General features: G+C 39.0%; 1 pseudogene; it reads right to left on the bottom strand.

Annotated features, from left to right (window-relative positions):
• Positions 1-2,990: 2,990 nt before the first annotated feature.
• LOC149179918 (cell division cycle 20.2, cofactor of APC complex-like) overlaps positions 2,991-27,931 on the bottom strand; it is a 35,341-nt pseudogene continuing 10,400 nt past the window's right edge.

Consider the following 27,931-nt stretch of genomic DNA (forward strand, 5'->3'; position numbering starts at 1 on the left):
TGCGATGGAGCGGACCCGACAACATTTTAAATAATTTTTGATAAACTTTCAAGTCCGCACTCAGGGCTTCCGATATCATTTTCGCCGTTCGATCTGCTTCACTCCTTTCAACCGTTGATTGCCCAAACCTGCATACGAACATACATTAATGCTATTGCGTGGAGTAAATTAAAAGCATGGTTGACCGCAGTAAAATAATTATGGAATTAATTGTTACCGTAGGAGTATTGGTAAGGGTTTAAATTTTAATGTTTTTTTATATATCGGGGGTATGGGCGTATATGCTTATTACATAAATTTTGTATGGGATATGTGTATGTATTTTTTTAAGCGTTGACCATTTTTGAGAAACGTGCGGCAGTAAAAACCAATAGGCTGTAATGCTTTAGATATATGTTGGCCATCAAAAAAAAAAAACTGTGGTGCAGCGAAAACCATGTGTGGTATGTATTGAACACACAGCAGTGTGTAAAAAGATAAGTACCAGGTGATGTAATTTTTGGAGTTGTAAGAAAACCATGTGTGGTTTTTTGCACAAGCAGTGCATAAAGAAAATGGTGAAGTTTTTTTTGTAAGTCTGTGTGAATTTTGTTTACAGCAGTAAACTTATGTAAAGTTTTATTACAGCAGTAAGTTGTTTTCACTGCAGTGAATGTAAAAAGAGATTTACAGCAGTTAACCCAGTAATTTCTCAGAAATCTTTTATGGTGTTGAAATACTCTGTCTCTCAGTGATTTTTTTTAAGTCTTCTGTGCACAAAAGGATTCTGGAGAAAAGTAAAAACAGAACATTGCCTCTGTGTGTTTGAATGTTTGGTTTTTTTTGGTATTTTCCCCATCTAAAAATACCCAACAGATTAATGACATTTAGAGCTACTGCTCATTTGTCTTTATTTTTTAAGAAAATAGAATCGACTTTCCAACTCAAAAAGAATTAGTTATTTATCAATTCAAAAATAAAAATAAATACTTATTAATTAAGTTTCTAGCTGCCAATTAAGGTTGAACTCAGATTTGGAATCTCTTTCCTTTTACACTGGGTTGAGTTTGGGTTGACTTTAACGTAAATGACTTCATGCAGGTATCCCGTAGCCAAGCTACTCTTAGACCCATTCCATCATTTGGAAAACCTGCATCATAATTGTCAGTACTAGGTTAACAGCCTAATTTATAGTATAATAATTTAAGAAAAGAACATAATAATGCAGCAGCGACAATAGTAATTTAAATAAAAGAATTACATTACATATAGATATATGGTATAATAATTTAAGAAAAGTACATAATAATGCAGCAGCGACTATAGTAATTTAAATATAAGAATTAAATTACATATAAATATATAATGATGGATGCTTATTGGGATAATCTCTTCCCATTATTTATTTGGTCAGCGAACATATTTACAGCATATGAATTAAAAGTAAATTAAAATTAAAAACAAACGACCAATGAATAAAATCTCCAACGATTCAACCTGGCACCAGATTTGTACTCCCATTCGATGTTATCCTAGTTGCCGCAACATCCTTCAATACTCCAATATGATTCCGGATTAAGAGGCCAATACAGAGGATCCTGTCGGTCGTTGTTGTTCTCCAGCTCATCCTCTAACGCCTTCAACGTCAGACGACCCATTTCATCATCCAGCTGCATCAGAGATTTTTCCATTGTGGAATCGAAGCTCGTTTCATGACTGTAATTAGAAGACTTACAATGCAATACTGACTCGATTGAGCAAAAAAGCAGATGGTCACCAACTTTATTGGCTTCACTCAAAAAATCATGGAAACTTAATCCATCGGAGTCAAAACAGAACAATGCGATGAGATTCTATCCCACTCTTGATTTTGCCGATGCCAAAAACAGAACTTCTCACCTACGTAGCTACTTAAGCAGTCATTTAGACTTACAGAAGGAGTACCAGTAGAAAATATACTGTTTGAGCCAATACTCTCCTTTGAAGGAGTGAAACATTTGTCTTCTGAATCTATACCCGTAAGACCTTTCTCCCCATTCACAGCCACATTTCCACATGGCATATCTCCAGTGGCATCCAATGGACGAAGAACAAGTAGTGCCTCTTGAATTGGATTGTACCTGGATCCATCAATGGGAGACACAATTTCTGGTTTCTCCGGCTTAAAAATCGAGTAGGTCATAATCTTTCTTTCAGGTGACTGTTTCTGAGGCTGCAAATTCAACTCTGCCAATGCCCGGTCATAGTGCTGACCTTTGAAAAGATCCAAGTCAGGCTGATCATCATCCACAGCATTAACTGAGTCAACTGGTAAAATTGGATTGCATGAATTGAATTCTCGCTTAGGCATGAACCCATTAGCGGTTTTGGACAAAACCCTTCCAGCAGCATCTCTTGCTTTTGTTCCAGAGACAGTGTTCCTGGAAGCCTTTGAATTAAGGTTTGTAGAATTCTCTTTTAATGGACTTTCCCCTGATCTTCCACGAGACGTTACAGATTTTGGAGCCACCGGAATTTTAACACTGCTCTTTGTGGATGAACTTTCAGATTTCGGACCCGCCTGCATTTTGACACTGCTCCTTGTGGATGCACTTTCACATTTAGGACATACCAGCATTTTAACACTGCACCGTGTGGATGAAATTTCAGATTTAACACTGCGCTGTGGAAATGAACGTTCAGATTTAACACTGCGCTGTGTGAATGAATTGTCAGATTTAACACTGTGCTGTGTGTATGAACATTCAGATATAACACTGCTCTGTGTGGATGAAGTTTCAGATTTCGGACCCACCCGCATCTTGAGACTGCTCTGTGTGAATCGACTTTCAGATTTGGAACCCACTGGCATTTTAACAATGCTCTTTGTCGATAAAGTTGGCAATCTAGCTTTCGGTACTTTCGACTTTGTCTCTTGAGCAACCGCCATGTTGTTATCGGAACAGCCTTGTGCTTTTACCCTCAACCAAAACTAATAAATCCGATGATCGATCAAACTCAACTTATTTATCTCACGGCTTCGTGACAATTCTCTGAGACCTTTCTGCTCCTCTGTTTGTGATTTCACGGCTGCACAATGATGTAGATATAGCAAACATATGAAATTAGTGTATCCTTAAAATCAAGTTAGTCAGCTAACTGAATACTATTTAAAATACTTTTATAACCAAAGAATCTGCAACCGTGTCACCTCCTCGTTTTTCTCGTGTGTGTTTAGTTAAAATATTGATATCTTTTAAGCATTGTGATAATTAGATTGCATTATTATATGGGTAATTGTATTCCTGGATTTTATGGCACATGACAACGTTGTGGCATTTTTCGTATATTCCATGTAGGGGTTATTAGCAAGTTAGTGCAAGGCTTTTTTTTACAACTTATAATGGGCGTATGTAATGATGCATAATAATAGAAAAATATTAATAAAATAAAATATTTTAATATTAATTTTAAATAGGATATTTCTATATTTATATATAAATATTAAATTGATATCATATATTTCAAGATAATATTAATTTAATTTTGTTTCTTTTAATATTGGTTTTCAATAAAATATTTTTAAGTTTTTCTTGGCTTGTGCTCCCTAATAGAATATTGACTTGGGATACATTCATAAATACATTCAAAACCAAGGGTCAGATGCCATCTCAGTAAATGTAAATCTGCATGAGAGGACATTAACCATCTCCCCATTCTATGTCCTTTTGTCTCCTCTATCTAGAAAAATGTGATCTGAATGACCAATCCCTTTGCATCCTAGGACCACTATGACATCCTTTCATGCCTTGGTTGTTGGCCTAAGGACCACCCACACCACCTACCTTTGGCCTTTTTCATCATATGGGTGGATAACTAGAAATGGCCTTACTTTTCAGAATATCCCTCCCAACATCTCGCAAACCAGCTACAACATTTTCACTCTCTATCTAATTCTCTTGTGACAAACAATCAATTCCCAAAATCTCTTCTCCTCCTAGCAACATTTGGTCTTCCTTCCCAGTGGGTTTCATATGACTCTTGTGGATGCGGAATGGTTATCTACCTAAGTTCTGAGAGACACTACAGGTTCCACTGGCACTACAGTTCTGGAACTAATTCCCAAGCAAAATTCCTTGCTCTTTGGGGGGTCCTATTTTGTGCATCTCAGTTTGGAATCTCATCTCTTCCTATCTTTGGGGACTCGAAATCCATCATAGATTGGGCAAACAATAGAGGCTCTTTGAACTCTCTAAACCTAGATACATAGAAATGCCAAATCAAAATTCAGCTAGAGACTCTCAACATTGTCACCATTACCCACATTTATCAGAGATAGAATGGCGCAGCAGATTGACTATCAAAAGAAAGTTGCAACTCATATTTTGACAAGATCTTCTAGAAATATTTTTCCTCCGGTTCTCTCGAAGGATTGGGACACATTTTGGTTTAATTGTATGCACCTACTAATGAACTCAAAAACTACCATTGGAACATGTAATAGGAATGATCCATCTTGGAAAATTAGAGCAATGTCACTCAAGAATAGGTTCAAAGATTTTTAAAACAATATGGGAACGTTCTTTGTTTCAACATAGAAGATGAATCAGTGCGATCCTAATCCCTTGTTTTAATTGTATTTTCTTATTGCTCATTAATATGAATGATCTTTTATGTTCTTGGAAAAAAAATAAAAGGAATCTTATTCTACGTATTTTCTATTTCTCTCCAAAAAATTATTTAGTTTTTAAAAAATTTAAAAAAAGTTTCTCATAGCTTAGTTGGTGATCAATGATGTGAGTTTTAAGAAATCTTAAAAATCAAAAGTTCAAATCCCTTAAATTGTGACCAAATTCTTATAACTATAAGATCCAATACTCCATAAAAAATTCAATTAAAATTAATTGAAATTATAAAATTTAAAAATATAAATAATATTTAAAATTATATATATATATATATATATATATATATATATATATATATATATATATATATAAATATATAATACTTATTGCGCTAAAAAATTAACAAATTAATTAATTTATATATAATTTAAATAATATAAATTATAATTTTATAAAAAAATTATATAACTAAATTTTCAATAAGGAAAACATAAAACTTTTAACTTTAGCATTTAATAAATAAAAACTTTATGGATTTTTTTAATTTTATAACTTTTTTATTTTCTATATAAATAATTTTCAATATATTGAAATTAAGATATTAATTAATTTGGTTTATGGGGTAATTTTTTTTTTAATTTACTTGTTATTATGTGTCAAGAGCATATTTAATTTTAAAGTTATTTTTGGAAATTTCATGAGTGAGACGATGGTTATAATTAATGATATTTTAGTAAATATTGTGTAGTCTTTGGCAATTTTGTGAGTGAGACCTATTAGCCCTGAGGTAGAGGGCTGCTATTTTTAGCAGAAATGTCCCCTGTTTTAGCTCCAATGGCCACATCTCCTCTTACTCCGCTTTGGCCATAAGTCGTGTTAGCCCTGAAGTGTTGATCCAAATGGATCCAAGAGCTCTCTAAGTCTTTAAAAATCGTTTAAAAGATCAAAACAATCGCAAGAGAAAGCCCTCCAAAAGGCGGAAAAACACTATCAGGAAACGAAAAACATAGAGAAAATAGTGAAAAACAGAGCAGCGAAGGCTTGAACAGTGAGTGCATAGCAGCCGTCAGATCTGGTTGATCAATGGTCCAAATCTGATCGGAAAATCACAATCATCCAACACAACAGAGCGCTCACCAAATGGCTTGGGGTTATCGCAATATGCGGTTGCGATTAATCGCGTCACGATATCACAATTGGCAAACACAACGGAGCGGGGCCTATGCACATATATATATGCACGATACGGTCAACCGGACTCGATAACATTATGAACCTTATTATATATATATTGAAGTTCGCGAAACACCTATTTCCTTTGTATTTGCGTATTTCATTTATTAAATGAAATACAAAGGATGAAGCACCAATGCGACATTACGCACCCGAAATGGTTTACTAATGGTGTTGAACACCATTTCAAGTCCAATAAAGTGGGATTTTGACATTTTAATGTATTTTCCAATATAAGGCGAAATCACAAAACAGGCATGATTTTAGACCCAAAGGCGATAAGTGGTTTGGGTCGGTCTCCACCCGATCCCATACAATGGTTGCCACGTGTCCAGGCTAAGGAGAGAGAAAACAACCCTCATCGGGCGGTTAACTCCTATACGAAAGAGCCACCCGAATGGATCACAACCGTTGGATCTAGATCTCCCAGATCAATGGTGGAGATGTGATATAGCTACAAAGGCAAACATGATAGGAAAATAAATTGTATTTAAGGACTTTTGAAGTCCGGAATAAACAGAGTTTTGGCAGAATTTCACACTGTTGCAGCATTTCTCTGTGTTAATAAAAAGCGGCCGTTTAAATGATTTTAAAGGCCCGAAGCGCTAATCCAGATAGAGGTCGAGAGACAGAGGCCAGGAGACAGATGGTCGGAAGGGGAAAAAGCCACAACACGATGCAACCCACAATAGAAGCGATCATGGAGCATCACTGGCATGAGCAAGCCACTTGGCAGCAAGACAAATTGACCAGAATTCGGTTACTATGTTGTTAGAAACAAAGACCTCTGGCTCATGTATGTATAATCATGGCATCAAGCAGTTAGAAGCTAGAGGGGATAGATTAAGACACCTCGAGCCTCAGAGAGCTCGGGGGGCATTGTAAAAAGCCTATAAATGGCTGAAAGTTAGAAGTAACAGGGGTTCAACTTTTGGAGACTGTGAAGACTCTACTCCTCTCAGCGTCTCATCTTCATTCCTGTAGTGCAAGCTTCTTCTGCTGTTATATGTTCAATCCCCATCTTTCCCTCTATTCTAAGCTTGCACTTGAATGGGTTATTCATGTTTTCTTCTGTGTCGAATGCCAGATAACTGTCATCTTATCTCTGCATTGATAAATTAGATTTGTAAGCTTCATTTTCTTTCTGTAGCTAGCCATTAATATGTGTTTATGTATGCATCTATTGGTACAGTCAGTATTCTCCATCTATCCGTTGAATCTATAATCTATTGAACATTAGTGGTTGAAAGCCTTGTTTAGCTAAGGGTGTTCGTGCATGCTTTGAGTGAAATAGAGTTGAAATGGTCATCTGACTTGATCCAAACCCTAATCCATTCCAATAGTTCAGAGAACGATATTGAAGATTTATATGTTTCCAGGCATCTCCGAGCTACAACCTAGGAGATCTTCCTAGAGTGCTAACATAATTGGCGTCGTTACTGGGGAGAGGAGACTAAAGCTCAGCTTCCCTAGGAGAGGACACAAATCCAACTTTGATGATAGACAAAGTGTGGACACTTTTTCGGTGTAATCATCTATCTAGCGACTCTACTGGAGGACGAATCTCTTGGTGACTCCACTTCATAGTTTTGGCTCAGTTTGTGAGGCATACTTGGAGAAATCCTCAGAAGCCACAAGCTGACCAAGTACCTGACCCTGAAAATATCATCAGAGAAAGAAAGGTATTACAGAAAGAAGCATCAGGTTCAGGTAATTCTAAACAATATTCTATATCTCTTCAAGAAAATCTTCTAATAGAACAAATACATGTTGAGAGTATAGCATCTAATACTAGCAGTGAAGAAAAATCTCAAAGATTCATAGAGCTCCTTATTCTTTAGGTTCTCCTTTCATTATAAGCCCAAAGGAAGCCTCTCCTATCCATCATACTCCTTTAGTCTTATCAGTCACTCCTCAACCCTCTGTCATTCAGACTTCTAGTACCCTTATAGCCACCACAGCTATGGCAGGTCCACAAGTGCCTCCCAAAATGGAAAGAATCATAGTTGCTAGGTATGGACCTCTAGTACTGCCCACTCCTTTCAATACCATGCCTACTAGAGAATATCATAAGTATAGGCCTAAGTTCACTGGGACTGAAGGTGTTTCAGCCGAGGAACATCTTGAATCATTCTATAGATATGCTGATAACCTGGACATTAGTGAAGATGATGTATGGATGAGAGACTTCGTCCAAAGTCGAGATGGAGAGGCTAGAAAATGGTTCAGAGAATCAACCCCAAGGCCTATAGCAGATATTGAGGCTTTAGATGATGCATTCCCAAATCATTGGGGGGATAAGAAGGATATACTCTACTATCACACCAACTTTGGGAACTTAAAGAGGGAAAATGGTGAGTTGTTGTCTAATTTTAACAAGAGGTTTAACCACATGTACAACAAGATACCAGCTGAAGTAAAACCCACCACTACCTCTGCCAAACTCACATATGCCAGTGCATTTGATTCTGACTTCTGTCTACTATTGAGGGAGAGGTGATGTGATACCTTGGCTGATATGCAGGATGCAACCTTGGAAGTAGAATCAAACATCATGGCTGTAGAGAAGCTCATGGGGAATGTTGATAAAAGGAGATAGAGGGGTGAATCTTCATCATCTTCAGATCCCAAGATAGATAAAATGACCAAGATGATAGAGTAATTTGCCTCTAAAATATCCAAATTAAAGGTTGAGCAGCACCCTGGGAAAGGAAGAGTTCCTGATCCCTTTGCTCCTAGAAATCCAAATCCATATAGAAGAGCTAACGAGCAGTTGCATATTTTGCAAAGGAGCAAAGATGCCAATGAAGACCGAAGGGTGAATACCCCTTTCTAGAATGTAGTCATGGAAGAAGAGAAGTTTGAAGAGGATGATGAGATCCATTGTCTAGAAGACAAAGGTAGTGCCTCCTTTTTTACCTCAGCTGCCTATGAAAAGTCATTATTCAATGACCAGATCAACCAAGAATGGGATGGTGAAGCTTCTCTGCAAACAGAAGATCGACACAGATATGATCTGAGGTAGAGGATGAATAATGCCAAGGAAACTCCTATTCAAAGAGCTGTTGTCCCCCCAGTACAACAAGATAAAAAGCAGAAATGACCAACAGTTGATCCCATCATCCTCAAAGCTCCAACTCATGAGGTAAGAGGCCTTGGCAAGTCTCCTTCTCCTTTCAGTTTTAAATCAAAAATTCAGAAGCTAAGCATACCTATACCTTTGATTGAACTAGTGAAAAATTAGTCCTTCAAGATATCTATCCTCGAGGCCCTTGAGCCTAAATCAATCCAAGCCTCCAATGACTATGTAAATCTGCCAGACAGCAAACCAGTTGTTGTTCTCAGCCCAATGATTGAAAATTGTGATGACAGCTCCCCACCATTCTTTGTATCTTTGAATATCCATGATAAAATCCTTCACAACTGCCTTCTGGACATAGGAGCCAGCCATAATCTAATGCCCAAGGTTGTCATGGATGAGTTGGGTCTTGACATTACCAAGTATTATCATAGCCTGTTTTCTTTTACTCTAGAAAAGTTAAATGTTTGGGATTAATTAAAGACCTAGCCATCACCTTGTCTCAGCTGCCCATGAAGAGCATGGTGATGGATATTGTGGTAGCAGATGTACCCCCCAAGTTTGGCATGTTTCTCTCCAAAGGTTGGATCAAGAGATTAGGTGGAACATTGAAAAATGATCTGTCATGTGCTATTGTCCCAATTTTTGGAGGTGAGAGTAGGACATTATACAGAGAATCACAGTTGGCTTATATCATCAATGATGAAAGGAATCCCACTAATCATCCCATCTCTGCTGTCGACACTAATTTTGGAGCCTGTATTCTTCAGATTGAAGAATCCCAGTTGGCCTCCACACAGCTTAGGAAACTAGTTTTCCAGATCACAAAAGAAGAAGCCCCACAAATTTGGAACATGTTCTTTGATGGATCTTGCTCTAAGGAAGCTGCAAGGGTAGGTGTGGTCCTTGTGTCCCCCACATAGGAATGCATTCATTTATCTTTCAAATTAACTTTTCAGGTCACAAATAACACAGCAGCGAATGAAGCCTTGATATTGGGCTTAAACGCTGCTAAAGAAATGGGCATCAAAGGTTTGAACGTGTTTGGAGATACAGACCTTATCATTCAACAGGTCAACAAAACTTTCCAAGCAAAGCATCCAAGGCTGAAAGCATACAGAGATGAGGTATGGAAGCTCAAGGATTCTTTTAATAGTTTCAGCATTTCTTACATCCCTATAATGAAGAACCAACATGCTAATTCCCTTGTTCTGTTTGCTAGCACGTTTATTCCTCCTTTGCCTCCTAATTTGACTTATGAAGTTCAGGTGAAATATAGACCATCTATTCCAGACAATGTCAAATACTGGAAAGTTTTTGAAGATGATGATGAAATTAATAGGTTTTTACAAGTTATTGATGAATTTTCTGAAATGCACATTTACCAAGACAGGGAAACCAATGAAGAATTCAACCAGTCTAAGATAAAGGACGAGATTGGCCAGGAAAGCATTGTCCAGCTGCCTAGTAACTATATACCCATAGGATTGGTGCCCCTAGAGAAGTTGTTTGATCATAATGATATACCTTATAAGCCTGCCAAAAAATAAAATGAGTCTATTGTTCATAGACATAATATAAGGAGTCCAGCCCATCCAAAGTACATAAATCTGTCCACTCACTTGTCTTCTACCCAAAGTTCCGAGTATTGCACCCTGATGAAACAATTTGCTGATATTTTTGCTTGGGAATACAATGATCGTAAGACCTATGACACCAACATCATTCAGCATAATATTCTGCTAGAGAAGAACACCATCCCTTTTAAGCCAAAATTAATACCTATTAGCCCTCTCTTATTGCCTTTGATTGAAAAGGAAATCAAGAAGTTGTTGGATGCCAAGATCATAGTTCCCCTAAGGTATTAAAAGTGGATAGCTAACCTTGTGGTATTAAGAAAGAAGAATGGAGAAATCAGGTTTTGTGTTGACTTCAGGAATCTGAACAAATGCTCTAAAAAAGACAACTACCCCCTGCCTAAGATGGAACACTTGCTGCAAAAAGTTTCAAGGGCTAGAGTCATGTCTTTCCTAGATGGATTTTCAGGTTACAATTAGATTTTTGTACATCCAGAAGATCAGGAAAATATAGCCTTCACTACTCCTTGGGGCACTTTCATGTACTCCAAGATGCCTTTTGGACTAATGAATGTTGGGCCTACTTTTCAGAGGGCCATGGACATAGCCTTTGTGGGAGAGAAGGACAAGTTTGTCCTTATTTACCTTGATGACATAACAGTCTTTTCCAGCAATCACAACTACCATTTGCAGCATTTGAAGAAGGTGTTTCTAAAGTGAAGATAGTTTAAAATTTCTGTGAACCCAAAGAAGTCACAATTTTCTCTAAAAGAAGGCAAACTGTTGGGACATATTGTTTCTTCTGAAGGTGTGAAGATCAATCCAGCAAGAGTTCAAGCAATTTAGACATTGTCCATCCCAAGGTCAAAAAGGGACATTCAATCTTTCCTAGCTAAGATTAACTTTATCAGGAGGTTTATTCCAAACTTCGCAGAGCTACTAAAGCACATCTCTTCCGTGCTAAAGAAAGGATCAGAAATAAAATGGATAGATGGTGCAAGAAGCTCTTTTGAAGCCATCAAACAAGCTATCATGGAATCTCCCACTCTAATTAGCCTATATTATACTATGGTGTTTTATATCTTCTCTTTTGCCTCTTCTGATACACTTGCAACAGTTCTATTGCAGAAAAATGATGAAGGTGTAGAGCACCCTGTGGCCTTTTTTAGCAAAACTCCAAGGGATGCTGAACTAAGGTATGACCTTATTGGAAAACAAGCTTATGCTCTCATAAAATTTTTAAATGAATTCAGAATTTATAGTTTTCATTCCAAGGTGACTATATATGTACCGTCAGCCTCAGTAAAAGATGTTCTAACTCAGCTAGATATTGATGGAGAGAGAGCTAAATGGATTTCAAAATTTATAGAGTTCAACATAGAGGTGAAGCCGATCAAGCTTGTCAAAGGCCAGGGCTTGGCTAAGCTTACGGCTGAGGAAATTTGCAATTTGTTAGACATTAACTATATGGGTTCAAATGCGGGTGGTGAGTAGACAGAGGAAGCAGCAGAAGAGGAAGAGAAGAATCAGTCTTTGGCTAAAAATATAGCCATCTGTGAATGGTATTCCAGTGTAGTTCATTTTTTGCAGAAGCTAGAAGTCCCTCCAGAGCATAGCTCAAGTCAAGCCTGAGCCATTAAGCTAAAATCAACCAAATTCTGCATTACTAAAAACTTGCTCTATTGGAAAGACCCATCAGGGATCCTTCTGAGATGTCTAGACAAAGGACAATCTATGGATGTCACACACCAGTTCCATTCTAGCATCTGTGGAGGGCATCATTATTGCAAAACTATGGCCCACAAGATCTTGAGAGTTGGGTATTATTGGCCTACTCTGTTCTCTTATGTGTTTTCTTTTGTGAAATCTTGTGACAAATGCCAGAGGTTTGCAGGAAGACAAAAACTAAAATCTCTGCCCTTGAAGCCAGTATAGGTCAATGGTCCCTTCCAGCAGTGGAGCTTGGACTTCATAGGTGAGATCAATCCAAATTCCAGTGGCCATCACAAATGGATCTTTGTAGCCACTGATTATTTCACCAAATGGATTGAGGCCATACCCACTAAAAATGCTAATCATCAGGTTATCATAAATTTCTTGAATGAGAATATTTTCACTAGATTCGGCTGCCCAACCAAACTAGTCACTGATAATGTAGCAGCTTTCAGGACAGAAGAATTGGTGGACATGTGTGAATCCATAGGCATTCAATTAGTGAATTCTACCTCATATTACCCTGAAGGCAATGGCCTGGAAGAATCATCTAACAAGAGTCTTGTAAGGATAATAAAAAAACTGTTGTAGGACATCAAAAAGAACTGGGATTCCAAGTGAAGTTTGCACTATGGGCGAACAGAGTTACCAATAAGAAGTCCATAGGAAATTCTCCATTTAAGCTCGTTTATGGCACTGATGTTGTTTTTCCTATCCATTTGATTCTCCCTGTGCCCAAATTCTTGCAAGAAGAACAGGATGAAGAGAATGACATAGCGAGGAGAATAAGTAACTTGGTTGAATTACAACAGATCAGAGGAAAACTAGTTGAGAAGTCAAGAATTCATCAGAAGAAGATCAAAGAAACCTTTGATAGAAAGGAAAAAATGGACAGTTTTCAAGTTGGTGACTAGGTTCTCAAATGGGATGCATTGAAGGAAAAGAAGGGCAACCATGGTAAATTTGATGCCTTATGGACAAGATCGTTTGTCATTGCTCAAGTTCAGATGAACAATACTTTCATTCTGCATAATTTGGAGGGGGAGGTGTTTTTGATGGCCCAATCAATGGGCAGTTTTTGAAACTTTACCTCATATGAAGCCTTAAGGCCTTAATATTGTAATAGGTTTTTTTTAGTTTTTGTTTTCTATGCAAATAAACTCCATGCCCAATGGAACACTAGGAAATAAGTTGTTTTGGTTGTTACTAGTAAGGCAGTAGTCTGCAGTTCTTGAAACCTCACAGGGAGGCTTTCATCCCCGGAAGGAGCCAGTGTTAGCCGCTGAGGTAGAGGGATGCTATTTTTAGCAGAAATGTCACATGTTTTAGCTCCGATGGCCACATCTCCTCTTGCTCTACTTTGGCCATAATCTGTGTTAGCCCTGAAGTGCTGATCCAAATGGATCCAAGAGCTCTCTAAGTCTTTAAAAATCATTTAAAGTATCAAAATAATCGCAAGAGAAATCCCTCCAAAAGGAAAAAAAACACTATTGGGAAACGAAAACATAGAGAAAACAGTGAAAAACAGAGCAGCGGAGGCTTGAAAAATGAGTGTACAACAGCCGTCAGATCTGGCCGATCAACGGTCTAGATTTGATCGGCAAATCGCAATCGGCCAACACAACAGAGTGCTCACCAAACGGCCCAGGGTTATCGTGATATGCGATTGCAATTAATCACATCGTGATATCGCAATCGGCAAACATAACGGAGTGGGGCCTATAAACACATATATATGCATGATACAGTCAATCAGACCCAATAGCCTATTTCCTTTGTATTTGCGTATTTCGTTTATTAAACGAAACACAAAGGATGAAGCACCTATGGGACATTACGAACTCGATAGGTTTTATTAATGTTGTTGAACACCATTTCAAGTCTGATAAAGCAGGATTTTCACATTTTAATTTATTTTCCATTATAAAGGGGAAATCGCAAAACAGGCAGGATTTCGGGAGAGCCAAAGGAAATAAGTGGTTTGGACCAGGTTCCGTCTGATCCCATACAATGGCTACCACGTGTCCAGGCCTAGGAGAGAGAAAACCACCCTCATTGGGCGATTAACACTAGTACGAAAGAGCCGCCCAAAATGGATCACAACCATTGGATCTAGATCTCCCAGGTCAAGGGTGGAGATGTGATATAGCTACAAAGGTGGACCTGGTAGGAAAATAGACCATATTTAAGGACTTTTGAAGTCTGGAATAAACAAAGTTTTGGCAGAATTTCACAGTGTTGTAGCATTTCTCTGTGTTAACAGAAAGCGACTGTTTAAAGGATTTCAAAGGCCCAAAGAACTCGTCCAGACAAAGGCCAGGAGATAGAGCTTGGGAGATAGATGGCCAGAAGGGGAAAAAGCCACAGCATGATGCAGCCCACAACAGAAGCGATCATGGAGCATCGCTGGCATAAGCGAGCCACCCGACAACGCAACAAATTTACCAAAACTCAGTTACTATGTTGTTAGAAAAAGAGACCTCTGGTTCATGTTTGTCTAATCATGGCATCAAGTAGTTAGAAGCCAGAGGGGATAGATTAAGACACTTCGAGCCTCAGAGAGACCGGAGGGCATTGTAAAAACCCTATAAATGGCTAAAAGTTAGAAGTAATAGGGGTTCAACTTTTGGAGACTGTCGAGACTCTTATCCTCTCAGTGTCTCATCTTCAATACAGTAATACAAGCTTCTTTTGTTGTTATATGTTCAATCCCCATCTTTCCCTTTGTTCTAAGCTTGCAATTGAATGGGTTGTTCATGTTCTCTTCGGTATCGAATGCCATATAACTATCATCTTATCTCTGCATTGATAAATTAGATTTGTAAGCTTCATTTGCTTTCTGTAGCTAGCCATTCATATGTGTTTATGTATGCATCTACTAGTACAGTCATTATTGTCCATCTATCCATTGAATCTATAATCTATTGAGAATTAGTGGTTGAAAGCCTTGTCTAGCTAAGGGTGTTCATGCATGCTTTGAGTGAAATGTAGTTCAAATGGTCATCTAACTTGATCCAAACCCAAATTCATTCCAATTGTTCAGAGAACGATATTGAAGATTTATATGTTTCCAAGAATCTCTGAGCTACAACCTAGGAGAGCTTCCTGGAGTGCCAACAAGACCTATCATGACCATGAGAACATTAAGTGATTACATTTAATGATATTATAATGAAGGTTGTGTCGTGGATAGTAAGTAACCATTAATGTTGTAGCTTATTTGTGTTACGTTTTAAAATGTTTTCTAGTGTATTTTCTTGTTTAAATTGTTTAGAATGTGGTAGGGATTTATTGGAATCCCAAGTTTGAGCTATAAATTTTACACAATACAAGTGCCCCAAAGAGTTTTGAGGTTGTCGAATCCATATATACAGTCAAAAACCTATTTTAAACAACAAAATTTAAGATTTGACCAAAAAAAATCGTAGGATTGCAACCAAAATTCCAAAATTTAGCATGTTTAGACAATACTTGTAGGCCTCACAATAGCTACATGTGTACCTTCCATAAGATCAATTCACATACTTCTACCTATTTTTGAGCACTTAAAAATATGTGTAGCAACAAGAATCTTTTTACCAAGGTTGAGCAACTAAATTCCCCTCCTCTTCCTATAGTTGTTTCTCTCAATAATCCTTTTGAAGCCAACCCCTCTCTCATCCTCATGGCATATAATGAACCTCTATTGCACCTCTTTTTACCCATAATTTTCAGATCAAGCATGAATTGGCTCCTCTTTTCCTTGACATCGGGAGCCAAAATAATGTTGTGGCCCAGGACTTGGTTCAACACTTTAACCTTCTAGACACTCCACACCTAGCCATGTATTAGCTCCGTTGGGTGAAAAAGGAAAGCACTCATCTTATTGTCTCCCAACATTGTGCAATGACCTTTAATATTGGCCCTTTTCGAGATACTATAGTGTGTGATGTTTCTCCTCTTGCTAATGTCAATCTATTACTAAGAATTCCATATCAATCAAATAGGCATGCTATTTTTCATACTAAATATCACCAATATCACTTGTAGCATGAGGGTTGCACCTATGTACTTACATCCTCTTCACTTAAACCAACACAACCTCCTACTAAAAAAGCTCCCATTAATAACGTTATTTTGAACCAATGTGTCTCTTTGCATTTGATTCACCTTGTCAAACGTCTATATAACCTCACTAATCTAGTACCCCCTGATATGGTTGCCCTACTTCAACAATTCATAGATGTATTCATACAACCCATGGGGCTACCCCCAACATGATCTATTGAACATACAATCAATCTTATTCCTTGTGATTCTTTTATGAATTTCCCGTCGTATCAACTCGCTCCTTGAGAGGAAGCATAGGCAATATCTAAATAATGTTTTCTTGTTTCCATGCAAAACTATTTGTAATCAAGTTAATAAGCAGGTTCCTTGATTATAAAAGGTTACCTCTCCCTAATAATAGAATGGTGGTATTCCTTTTAGGATATTATTTTTTATCTTTGTGTTGTTTCATTGTGTCATGTATGATTAATAATTTTTAGATCTAGATGTAGATCAATTGGTATTAGAGAAAATGATCTCAGCGTTTTGCTTCTCATTATCAGGGATTATACAGGAACCATCCATCTATTCAAATAATATTTTTTTCATAGACTTGTAGCTCAACAATTTCACACCTTTCCAAGTGCACCTTTCTCTAGGCAATTAGAGCCATCTCATCACTAAGATATACATTTTGTTCATTTTGGTGGATGAAAAATGGTGTCACATAAGAAACCACATTAGAGGACCCAACTGAGGACTCGCTAATCAAAGATTTAACCATGTCTCTCCATGAGCTAATCAATTTGCAACAAAAAATTTCCCTACAAGATACATGCGGCTAGGTACATGCTTTAGATTTCCTAAATATTTAGGCCAAATGAATGTAGACGCTATCAATTCTTGGGTCCGTAGTCTCTTAATCTACTTTAAAACATGTCCTGATATCGATGAGGACATGAAGCTTCAAATCGCTAGCCAACAGTTCGAAGGAATGGCACAAGCATGTTGAGGTACCCAATTGGAGAATATATCCTTGGTCGTTGAGGTTGGAGAGCTAGAAATGACTGAATTTTGTGATAAGTTAAGATAACAGCTCTATATGTTAAGAATTTACTATAGAGATAATAATTAAACCAAAAAAAATCATAAAAATTATACATAATGCGTAATTTACACAATTTTTTCCCTTGGAAAACCCAATCCAATGAAATTTCTAACAATTCCCCCATTAAACTTGACATTAAGATAACACTTTTATATGTTAAGAATTTACTGTAGAGATAATAATTAATTTACCAAAGTTAAAGAGAATAAAACTTCAAACCAAAAACAAGCATAAACATTATACATAATGCACAATTCACACAATTTTTTCCGTGGGAAAACCTAATTCAATGAAATTTCTAACAATTCCCCAATTAAACTTGACATGGGATTCTTGACTACATCCAACCAAAACTGCTAAGTGAGACAACCCCCTCACTCTAACCCTTATCCCCATCAAAATTTTTACCCAACATATTTTTAACCTGATATATTACCTATATTACCTACTACATAGGTCTAACCAATTGCCTAGCATTCCTTACCAGGACTTACAACATTATGCTCATTTACATGCAATAATAGACTCTATTATAGTAAGAAAAAAATCTTCCCTTGTTTCTATTCTTTTCCATTCTCTAGCTAAATCTGAGTGCTCTTGATCAAATTTAATCCCTCTATAAAGAGTTCTACCCATTCGGTCTCCATTGAATTACCCAACATTCCCAAGGCCAACATAGCTTCCTCTAAAGGCTGCTATGCTATTCATGTCTTGCACAACCACTAACTCATCCATGGGATGACCACCAGCTTGTCCATCAATGCCAATAATTCCCTCTACTGGTTTGAATTAATCAAGCCATAGACCACAATCAAGTTTTCATGGTTTCCCTCGTTGAGGTTTGAACATTCAATACATGTGGTTATATCAGCCACGTCTATTTACTGCCCGAGTTGTACTCCACCGTGAAACATTATCCCATCCCTCAAGTCAGGCATGATCCAGTTCATGAATATTACCTTACCCAGTGGCACAATTTATTTTGTGTAGTAATTATCATTCATACCTAACACAACAACCACTGCATATTTTCTCTCGACAAATTGACTTTACCCGGTGGCACAATTTATTTTGGGTAGTAATTCTCGGTCATACCTAATCCAACAGCCACTGCAGATTTGCTCTCAACAAATGGTCATGTGTTCCATATGATGTTATTTAGCATGTGCACCCAATATAACATGCTCCCTTTCACCATGCAATGAAAATCATGTTTGTTTCATCTCTGACCTGACATCAATTTCTCTCTTGTAGATATGAATGTTGATGTCCACCATCTTTCTCTCGACCACTTCTAGGTGGCACGATCAACAAAATTTCTTATCCTATATTGAGCTTCGAAGACAACATTCTAAATCTCATTTATTTGGACAGAGGCATGGTGATCTACTCTGCTTTCCCCACCAGACCTATTTCTTCATTGTAAAACTCTCGTTGTTGTTCATTTTTTCTGTTTTCAGCAGCTCCATCCAACTTATGCGTCTCTGACATCAACAAAAAAAAAACATTTGAAACTCCAAATTAGTGGTAGAATCTAGATTTTGCACCTTCTTGGTCTTGGAAAAATCTACATTGCATCCTTCTCTTGGATCGAAAAAATTATGTCATCACATTCATCGACCATCTAATCATGGCAAAAACATGGACCCCATTTTGGTTCACCACTAATACTCCTACAGACACCTTTCAAAGTGAACACCAAAACACTGTTGCAGGAAATAGTCATGAAGATGTGGTCCTGAGTGGAAAAGACTGTTGTGGGAGCGCTCTCACACCTTGAAACCTGGATGAATCATCAAAAGCTTACTGCGGCTACCACCTCGGCCACTTCGAGCTTCATATTGTCTACCAAATATTACTTTCCTTCACAGGTTAACGAGCCCACTTTCTGGCCATCCGTTTTCACTCCTAACAGAATCACCTAAGGTTTTTCCTTGACGTAGAGCGACCTATAGCCTCGTGTCAAATAAAAGTTACCTCTACAGTCTCAACCTCACAACGTATTCATACAAGATTACTCCCATTGTTCACACTAACTTTTCTCGACAATAGGATACACTTTTCGGTTCTTCTAACCATTACGTTCCAGATCTAGATCCAGATCTACATTAGTACATCAGATCAGATTTTCTTCATTTACCCGGCCAATAAAGTAATTGGCAATAAAAGCATCCTTCTGAAGCCAACATTGGGCTCTGATATTAACTGTTAAGAATTTACTGCAGAGATAATAATTTATTTACTGAAATTTACTTAGAAGAAAAATTAAAACCAATAACAAGAATAGATATTAAACTTAATGCACAATTTGCACAACATTTTCTCATTGGAAAATCCAATGAAATTTCATTAGATTTTTCCAAAACCTGGCCAACCCAGCCAGGTGAGGCTTCCCTTCTCACTTCCCTGGCCTACATTACAATGAAGTTTTCCCAGCCTTTTATAGGCTCCATTACATTCAATATCATCAGTATAAAACCATGGGTACACAATACCACATGCCCCAAAACCACTATTATTTGACTCAATCAATTTCGACTCTTTTCCCTATTCAAGTTTACCTAACATTATCCCCCAAACTCCACCAACTACCAAATCAATCAATGCAAGCCTACATCTAACATCTAGGTCTTCTGCAAGTTGCATATTCAACTACATATCTCTAATATAAAAGGGTCAAATTTAATTAATGCACTACTACATGTAGGGGGGTTTTAAGACAATATTTGAGTCAATTGTTTTAACTTAAGACAAAAAGAAACTTGTGTATTGTCTTAAATATTGTCTTTAAGCGGGTGTCTCAAAATTTAATGTCTCAAAATTATTGTCTTAAAATTTTGTCTCTATAAATACAAGAATTATTGTCTATTAAGAGGCAATTTCATTTGTCTCTCCAAAGACCATTTCATTTGTCTTTAGAGAGACACATTCATTTTTGTCTCTTTAGAGAAAATTACATTTTGGTCTTTTCAGATCAAAAGCATATTGTCTCTATAGAGACTACATGTCCATAATTGATCCAGGTGGATATTGGTGGCCACCTGCCAAGTCCACCTAGACCCCCACCATTGTCTTTCTCAGCATTTTCAGTTTCCTTAATTGTAGCACAACTTACTATTTTTAGCAGTTTTTCAGGTCCTGAACTTCCGGAGCCGTTTTGAGGCCCTAAACGACGTTTTTTTGGGAATCCGGGGCTCATTCCAACAATGATAGTGCTCGGATAGATCTTTCTAATGAGCTATTGTACGCGTCAAACGAAGATCATATGCCAAAGTTACGACCCCGGGAAGTTGATGTACCAACTTACCCCCAAACGGGGCCCACAGTTTGGCGTTTCATCTCCTAGGGTTAGGTTTTGGAATGTTAAGGGTTTTCCATTGTTTCTCAACAATAAATAGGCCTTCGAGCCTCATTGTAACACAGTTCAGAGGCATGTAGCCATCACATCTCTTCTCAGAGATAAGCTACCATCGCTCTAGCTGGGTTATTTCCTTTTCTGGTTGCATGCATATTTCAGTATTTTCCATTAATGAAATGAAGTATTATTTCCGCTGCATCTTTGTGTATATGGTTATCTCTGTAATTTGTTGCGTTCCTATTTAAATCCGGATCAGTGGTATCAGAGCGGTCTGCTTTTTCTCTGTTTTTCTTTGCATGTCCCCAACAAGGTCAGGATATAAGGAGTTAGGGCTCGAACTGGTTGAACCTTTGCAAGACCAGCCCCGCAAATCCCGACGGCCTCCCATGGCGGACGAGAAGAAAGACGAGGGGGCAGGAGATCCCATCAAAATCTTGCTCGAAGAAGCTCTCGAGCGACAATGGAACGCGATGATGGACAGCTTTGCCCAGATCCTTCAGCGGCTACCTAGAAGCAACGCATCGGCTTCCAGCAGCTACTCTGGAAACGCCACACCCTTTAAGGTACAAGTCAATTTTGAAATCCCCATATTCGAGGGTCAGATAGACGCAGATGCCGTAGATAAATGGTTAAATCTGCTAGAGGGTTATTTTTCTGTTCATGAATTTTCGAGTCGGGAAAAGATTGTTTTTGCTCTCCTCAAAGCAGCCCCCCACGTCAAGGACTGGTGGGAAACCTACTGCGAGCAGAAGGATGAAAGTACTGGCTCACTATTTTCAGCCGCACCCACCTGGGATTCGTTCCGGGATGCCATCAAGGAGCAGTACTACCCTGTCGGGAGCTATGAGGATGAATACATAAAGTGGACCATGCTGCGGCAGGGAAGGGACCAAGACGTGCCAGAGTTCACCAATCTTTTCCATACCCTTCGCACAAAGTTGGGCATCAAGGATTCGGAGCAACATTTGATACTCAAATACCGTGGCTGCCTACACAAGTACATCCAGGAAGAAATACAATTCCTAAACATCCCCTCGCTCGGCGCAGCATACCGGTATGTCGTCAAGGTCGAGCAGAAGTTTAAACAAAAGAAGCGAGACTTTGGATCTGCGAATCCAAAGCAGGGGAAAGGTGCCCCTAAACCACAGAACAAAGGACAAAGCCAAGGCGGGACAGCCCAAGACAACCAGCCGAAGCTGCAAGCAAAGAACAGCGCCGCGAATCCGAGAAAGGACACTGGAAAATGGTGCGAGTTCCATAAGAGCTCCACTCACAACACAAGTGAGTGTCGGGCCAAGCAGTCACTGGTGGCTGAGCTAAAGGTTTCAGAATCAGATGCATGTTCCGACTCTGAGTCAGAACCCGATAAGGGGTATGAAAAAGGGAAGCAGATCATTGATGCGGACCCCAGCGCCACTGTTGCTACCGCAAAGATCCAGAAAAATGAACCCGAAGATCCAGAGGAGGAGGAGCGTCTCTTCCACTCCCAGATGTGGGTAAAGGGCTCCCCGATACAGTTCATTGTTGATAGCGGGAGTCAAAAGAACCTCATTTCGGCAGAGGTCGTGAAGCGGTTGGGCTTACCAACCACAGCACATCCACAACCATACACCATTGGGTGGCTTCACCAAGGACGAGATCTTCGCGTAAGCCAGCAGTGCCGCCTTCCATACAACATCAAGCCCTTCACGAATGAGGTATTGTGTGACATTGCTCCCCTTGAAGTTTGTGATGTATTACTAGGACAACCATACTTGTGGAAGCGACATGTTGTGTATGAATCAAGGCCCCGTGCTGTTATTATTACATTGGGAAATAAGTTGTTCAGGATACCAGAGGTAGCACCACCTGCCGCCCTCTCTTTGATTACTGCAAAACAATGCAGTAAGATCATTTCCAAAACCAGGAAATTTGTTTTCCTGATGATACGCCCTCAAGGAAAGAAGAAGACAGTGGCCGCGGCCTCCAAACGGGGCCCCTCTGCACAACAACTACAGATGGACAAGATTGTGGAGGAGTACGAGGACATCTTCACCTCCCCGGCAGGGGTTCCTCTGCACTGTCAAGTCAAGCACTCCATCGATCTGACCCCAGGTGCGCCGCTACCCAATGGACCAATTTATCGGTGCTCCGTTCTGGAGAACGATGAAATCAAGAGGCAGATTCAGGAGCTCCTGCAGAAAGGTCACATCCGTCCGAGTTCATCGCCTTGTGGGAGCCCGATTGTGTTGGTACAGAAGAAGGATGGGACGTGGAGACTCTGTATTGACTATCGGGCGCTGAACAAGATCACTGTCCGTAATAGGTACCCGATCCTGTGGATTGATGACCTCCTAGACCAACTAAAGGGGGCAAAATATTTCAGCAAGATCGATCTGAAGTCGGGATATCACCAGGTACCAATCAAACCCTCCGATGTGTGGAAGACTGCCTTCAAATCCAAGGAGGGCCTCTTCGAATGGTTGGTCATGCCTTTCGGATTGACGAATGCTCCTGCAACCTTTATGAGGCTAATGGATGACATCTTGCGGCCATTCACCAACTCCTTTGTAGTAGTATACTTGGATGACATTCTGATCTTCAGCCAGAGTTGGGAAGAGCACCTCCACCACATCCGACAGGTTCTCCAAACACTGCGGCAACACAAGCTATGTGCCAATTTGGAGAAATGCACTTTTGGCATGACCCAGGTTCAGTATCTGGGATACATCATTGATGAACAGGGGGTGCATGTCGATCCAGCCAAGATCCAAGTCATTCGGGATTGGCCCTCTCCAACCACTCTAACAGAGCTCCGCAGCTTTCTAGGTCTTGCCAACTTCTACCGCAGGTTTGTGTTGGGGTTTTCTCATATTTCTTGGCCCTTGAGTCAAGTCACCAAGGGCGGGGCGAAAGCAAAATTCTTTTGGTCTGAATCTCAACAGAAGGCATTCAGGGAGTTGAAGGATCGCCTCTGCACGGCACCAGTGCTCGCGTTACCAGATTTACAACAACCATTTGAGGTCGAGACAGATGCCTCTGACTATGCTATTGGGGCAGTCCTTACTCAACATGGACATCCAGTGGCATATCACAGTGAAACACTTTCAGACACAGTCCGGAAGTACCCCACTTATGATAAAGAGATGTATTCCATTGTACAGGCCTGCCGACAATGGAAGCATTACATTTTGGGGAAGGAAACGGTCATCCACACAGACCACCGACCTCTGCAGTTCATACAGACCCAAGGGAAATTGCAGAATGATCGCCATCAGAAGTGGTCTACATACCTGCAACAGTTTCACTTGAATATCAAGTATAAAAAGGGCAGCACCAATAATGTTGCAGATTGCCTCAGTCGACCACCGATCATGGCGCTAACCACCGTGCTCAACTCTTGTGGGCACGAGACTTCTGATTGGCCACTTCTCTACAAAAGCGACCCAGAATTCGGCCACACATACCAGACACTCTTGGAGGGTCGGCAGGTTGCAGATTTTCACCTCCAGGATGCCCTATTATGCCACCTCGGTCACCTCTGTGTTCCTTCAAGCGAGCGTGCCAAGATGATTTGGGAAGCACACTACAGTCGGGCTGCTGGGCATTTCGGGGTCGAGAAAACAGTGGCAGTACTGCAAAATTATTTCTATTGGCCGAATCTTCGACAGGATGTTGGGAAGTACATCCGATCATGTACTGCCTGTGCCATTGCCAAACCTGCCATTAAGAAGCACGGACCTCTATACCCCGTTGCCTACCCCTAGTCGACCTTGGGAATCCATCTCCATGGATTACATGTCAGGCCTTCCTTCCACTAAGCATGGAAATGACTGTGTTTTTGTGGTCGTCGACAGGTTCTCGAAGATGGCCATTATGGTGGCCTGCAAGAAGAATATCACAGCAGAAGCCACTGCTAAACTCTTCTTTGAACGAGTGTGGGTGCACTTTGGGATCCCACAGTCTATCATCTCAGATCGGGACAGTCGGTTTCTCAGCACATTTTGGTCCAGTCTCTGGTCAATGCTGGACACCAAACTCACGAAGTCCACAGCCTTCCATCCTCAAACTGATGGCCAGACAGAGGTTGTCAATAGGATGATTGTGCACATTCTGCGCATGTATAACTCAAAGCATCCACGCACATGGGACGAGAGCCTCCCCTATGTTCAACATAGCTACAACCGAGCTCTTCACAGCTCCACTGGCCATAGCCCTTTTCAGGTGGGTTTGGGATTCCAGCCACTATGCCCCATTGATGTGGCCATGCCACTTGCAGCTACTCACATGAATTCAGCTCATGTCCAGTCCGAAACAGATAAGGCCACCAGCTTCATTGAGCGCATCCAACATATTCGCCAGCAGGTCCATGACATTCTTGAGAAATCAAATGCCAAGTACAAGCAGCGACATGATCAACATCGGGTGCCACACAAGTTTCAGGTGGGCGACAAAGTCTGGTTGCATTTGCAAAAGGAACGCCTTACTGGAGCCTATCAGAAATTGAGACCACTCCGATATGGTCCTTACACCATTACTAAGGCTATGGGAGACAATGCATTTGAGCTCAGCATTCCCCCATTCCTTGGCCTGCACCCAGTGTTCAATGTGGACCGCCTTCGGCCATACTTTCCACCATTGCTAGACACATCCGACATTGCAGAACAGCTCAAACCCACAGAATTAAATCCAGATTGCATGGAACAAGCTGCAACTGATCAGATCATGGACACACAGATCAAGAACACTCGCAAACAGAATATCCAACTGTATCGAGTTGTCAAAGCAGGCCAACTCCTTCAGCAGGGCAAGTGGCTCACCAGGGAACAAGTTCAGCAGAAGTTTCCTCATCTCATGGAGGAGCTCAACGCAATGGGGACCATTGCTTCCTAAGGGGGGAGGAATGATCCAGGTGGATATTGGTGGCCACCTGCCAAGTCCACCTGGACCCCCACCATTGTCTTTCTCAGCATTTTCAGTTTCCTTAATTGTAGCACAACTTACTATTTTTAGCAGTTTTTCGGGTCCTGAACTTTCGGAGCCGTTTTGAGGCCCTAAACGATGTTTTTTTGGGAATCCGGGGGCAACATGGGTCCATGGGGACCAATGTTGCCCATTCCAACAATGATAGTGCTCGGATAGATCTTTCTAATGAGCTATTGTACGCGTCAAACGGAGATCATATGCCAAAGTTATGACCCCGGGAAGTTGATGTACCAACTTACCCCCAAACGGGGCCCACAGTTTGGTGTTTCATCTCCTAGGGTTAGGTTTTGGAATGTTAAGGGTTTTGCATTGTTTCTCAACAATAAATAGGCCTTCGAGCCTCATTGTAACACAGTTCAGAGGCATGTAGCCATCACATCTCTTCTCAGAGATAAGCTATCATCGCCCTAGCTGGTTTATTTCCTTTTCTGGTTGTAAGCATATTTCATTATTTTCCATTAATGAAATGAAGTATTATTTCCACTGCATCTTTGTGTATATGGTTATCTCTGTAATTTGTTGCGTTCCTGTTTAAATCCGGATCAATAATTCAAGCTAATGTCTCTCTAGAGACAATATAAAAAAATATTTAAAAATAAATAAATAAAATAATTTTAAATGTTCTTTTAAGGTGGTTTCAACATTAAAAGTTCCCAAATAGTGATTTTAATTACCTTAAATATTTGTTGTTTATGGATACCAACATAATAAAAATAAATAAATCCATTATTTCTAAAGCTAACAATAAATTCGTTTTAAATCTAAATGAAAAAACAATTCTCGAAAGCAACATTGAAAATAATAAGGCAACACATTTATATTTTCTGAAAATACATTCATGTCATTTGAACATGTAGGATGCTCAATTGGAACTTCATTTTAAGACATACTATGAGGCAAAAGAAAAATGTTCTAGATTTTTCCATCCTACAATAGGGTTTACTCTATAACATATAAATTCAAAGCTTCAATCACATTAAATAGTGGAAATTAAATTCATATCTAATTGTTAAACCACAATTTCAAGACCCTTGTATAATTGGAATTGGCTTCCTTGATAACAAAGAATTGTAATAATGTATATGCATTTGAATCTACAATTGATTGGCAATTTTGTCTTCATGAAGGTTTTAAAAATATAAAAATTTAACATAGGTCCTCGCAACATGACATAGGTCAATTCTCAATCTATTGGTGACCTACAAACTTATCTTCTCCACTACGCACTTTCATAATTCGAGTTGGTTCCATCTCCTGTTTGCAGCCTGAGAATTTATACAATAGGTATCCAAATTGGTTGTGATCTAGTTCCTGAGGAAGCTTCATATCCAATGAATCTAATTCAGGCAATGAACTATTATGATTGACTTCATAGCAAGCTGAAGCTGCAAAGAAGTCTCTATCACTAGCTTCTGGGAAATTAATCATTTCTTGAAGGCACACCAAACCACCCATCCTTCTTCTTGTTAAGAATAAAATAATAAATTCCTGTAAGACAAGTTTTATACCATTGCTCAACCATTTCCAAAAGAGCTACTTAATGAAATAAAATAAAATAAATGTAGTGCATACATGAAATAGAAATGTGTGCACTCTTAGTTTTTCTTCATTATCACTTGCCTTTCCTTGCCTGATTCCCCGGAGCACCTGCAAATGCAATAGTAGAGTCATTTTACTTTATATATAATAAAAACCCCTACCATCTTTATAATAATTAATAATTGAAATAAAATTAAAATTCTGCAAACTTATTAAACTCTCAATATAAAAATGGCTCAAAAACAAAATCAATCTACTCTTTAATATAAACATAATTTTTAATGATGATACCATCTCTATTTTTGGTTGGTAGCATCGTTTGTTCCCATTCAAAGCCAAAAATTGCCATGAATACTAGTGAAAATACAAGGTAAGTTTCAAAACCTGAATCAAGTTCTCATAGGCTATGGGCATTCACACAGCCATGGCGAGTAGACTCATTGTCATTGGGATAACATTGCACAACCTCGTAATATCATATCCATTTGATAATGTTCTTTTTAGTGGTACTTGTAATGTTTCTTTATACAATTAGTAATGATCATTTACTCACTATAAATGGTATAAATATGTATGGTGTTAGCTTATTGACTGGGTTTAATTGTTAAGAACATTATTTTTCTCTTATCAAGAAAAGGAAATTAAAAAATAGAATAAGATAAAACTTTAATATATATATATATATATATATATATATATATATATATATATATATATATATATATATATATATATATATATATA

This window comes from Pinus tabuliformis, chromosome 3_2, assembly GCF_031772625.1.
Source record: "Pinus tabuliformis cultivar Carrire ecotype Pingquan chromosome 3_2, CPIR1, whole genome shotgun sequence".
Classification (NCBI taxonomy): Eukaryota; Viridiplantae; Streptophyta; class Pinopsida; order Pinales; family Pinaceae; genus Pinus; species Pinus tabuliformis.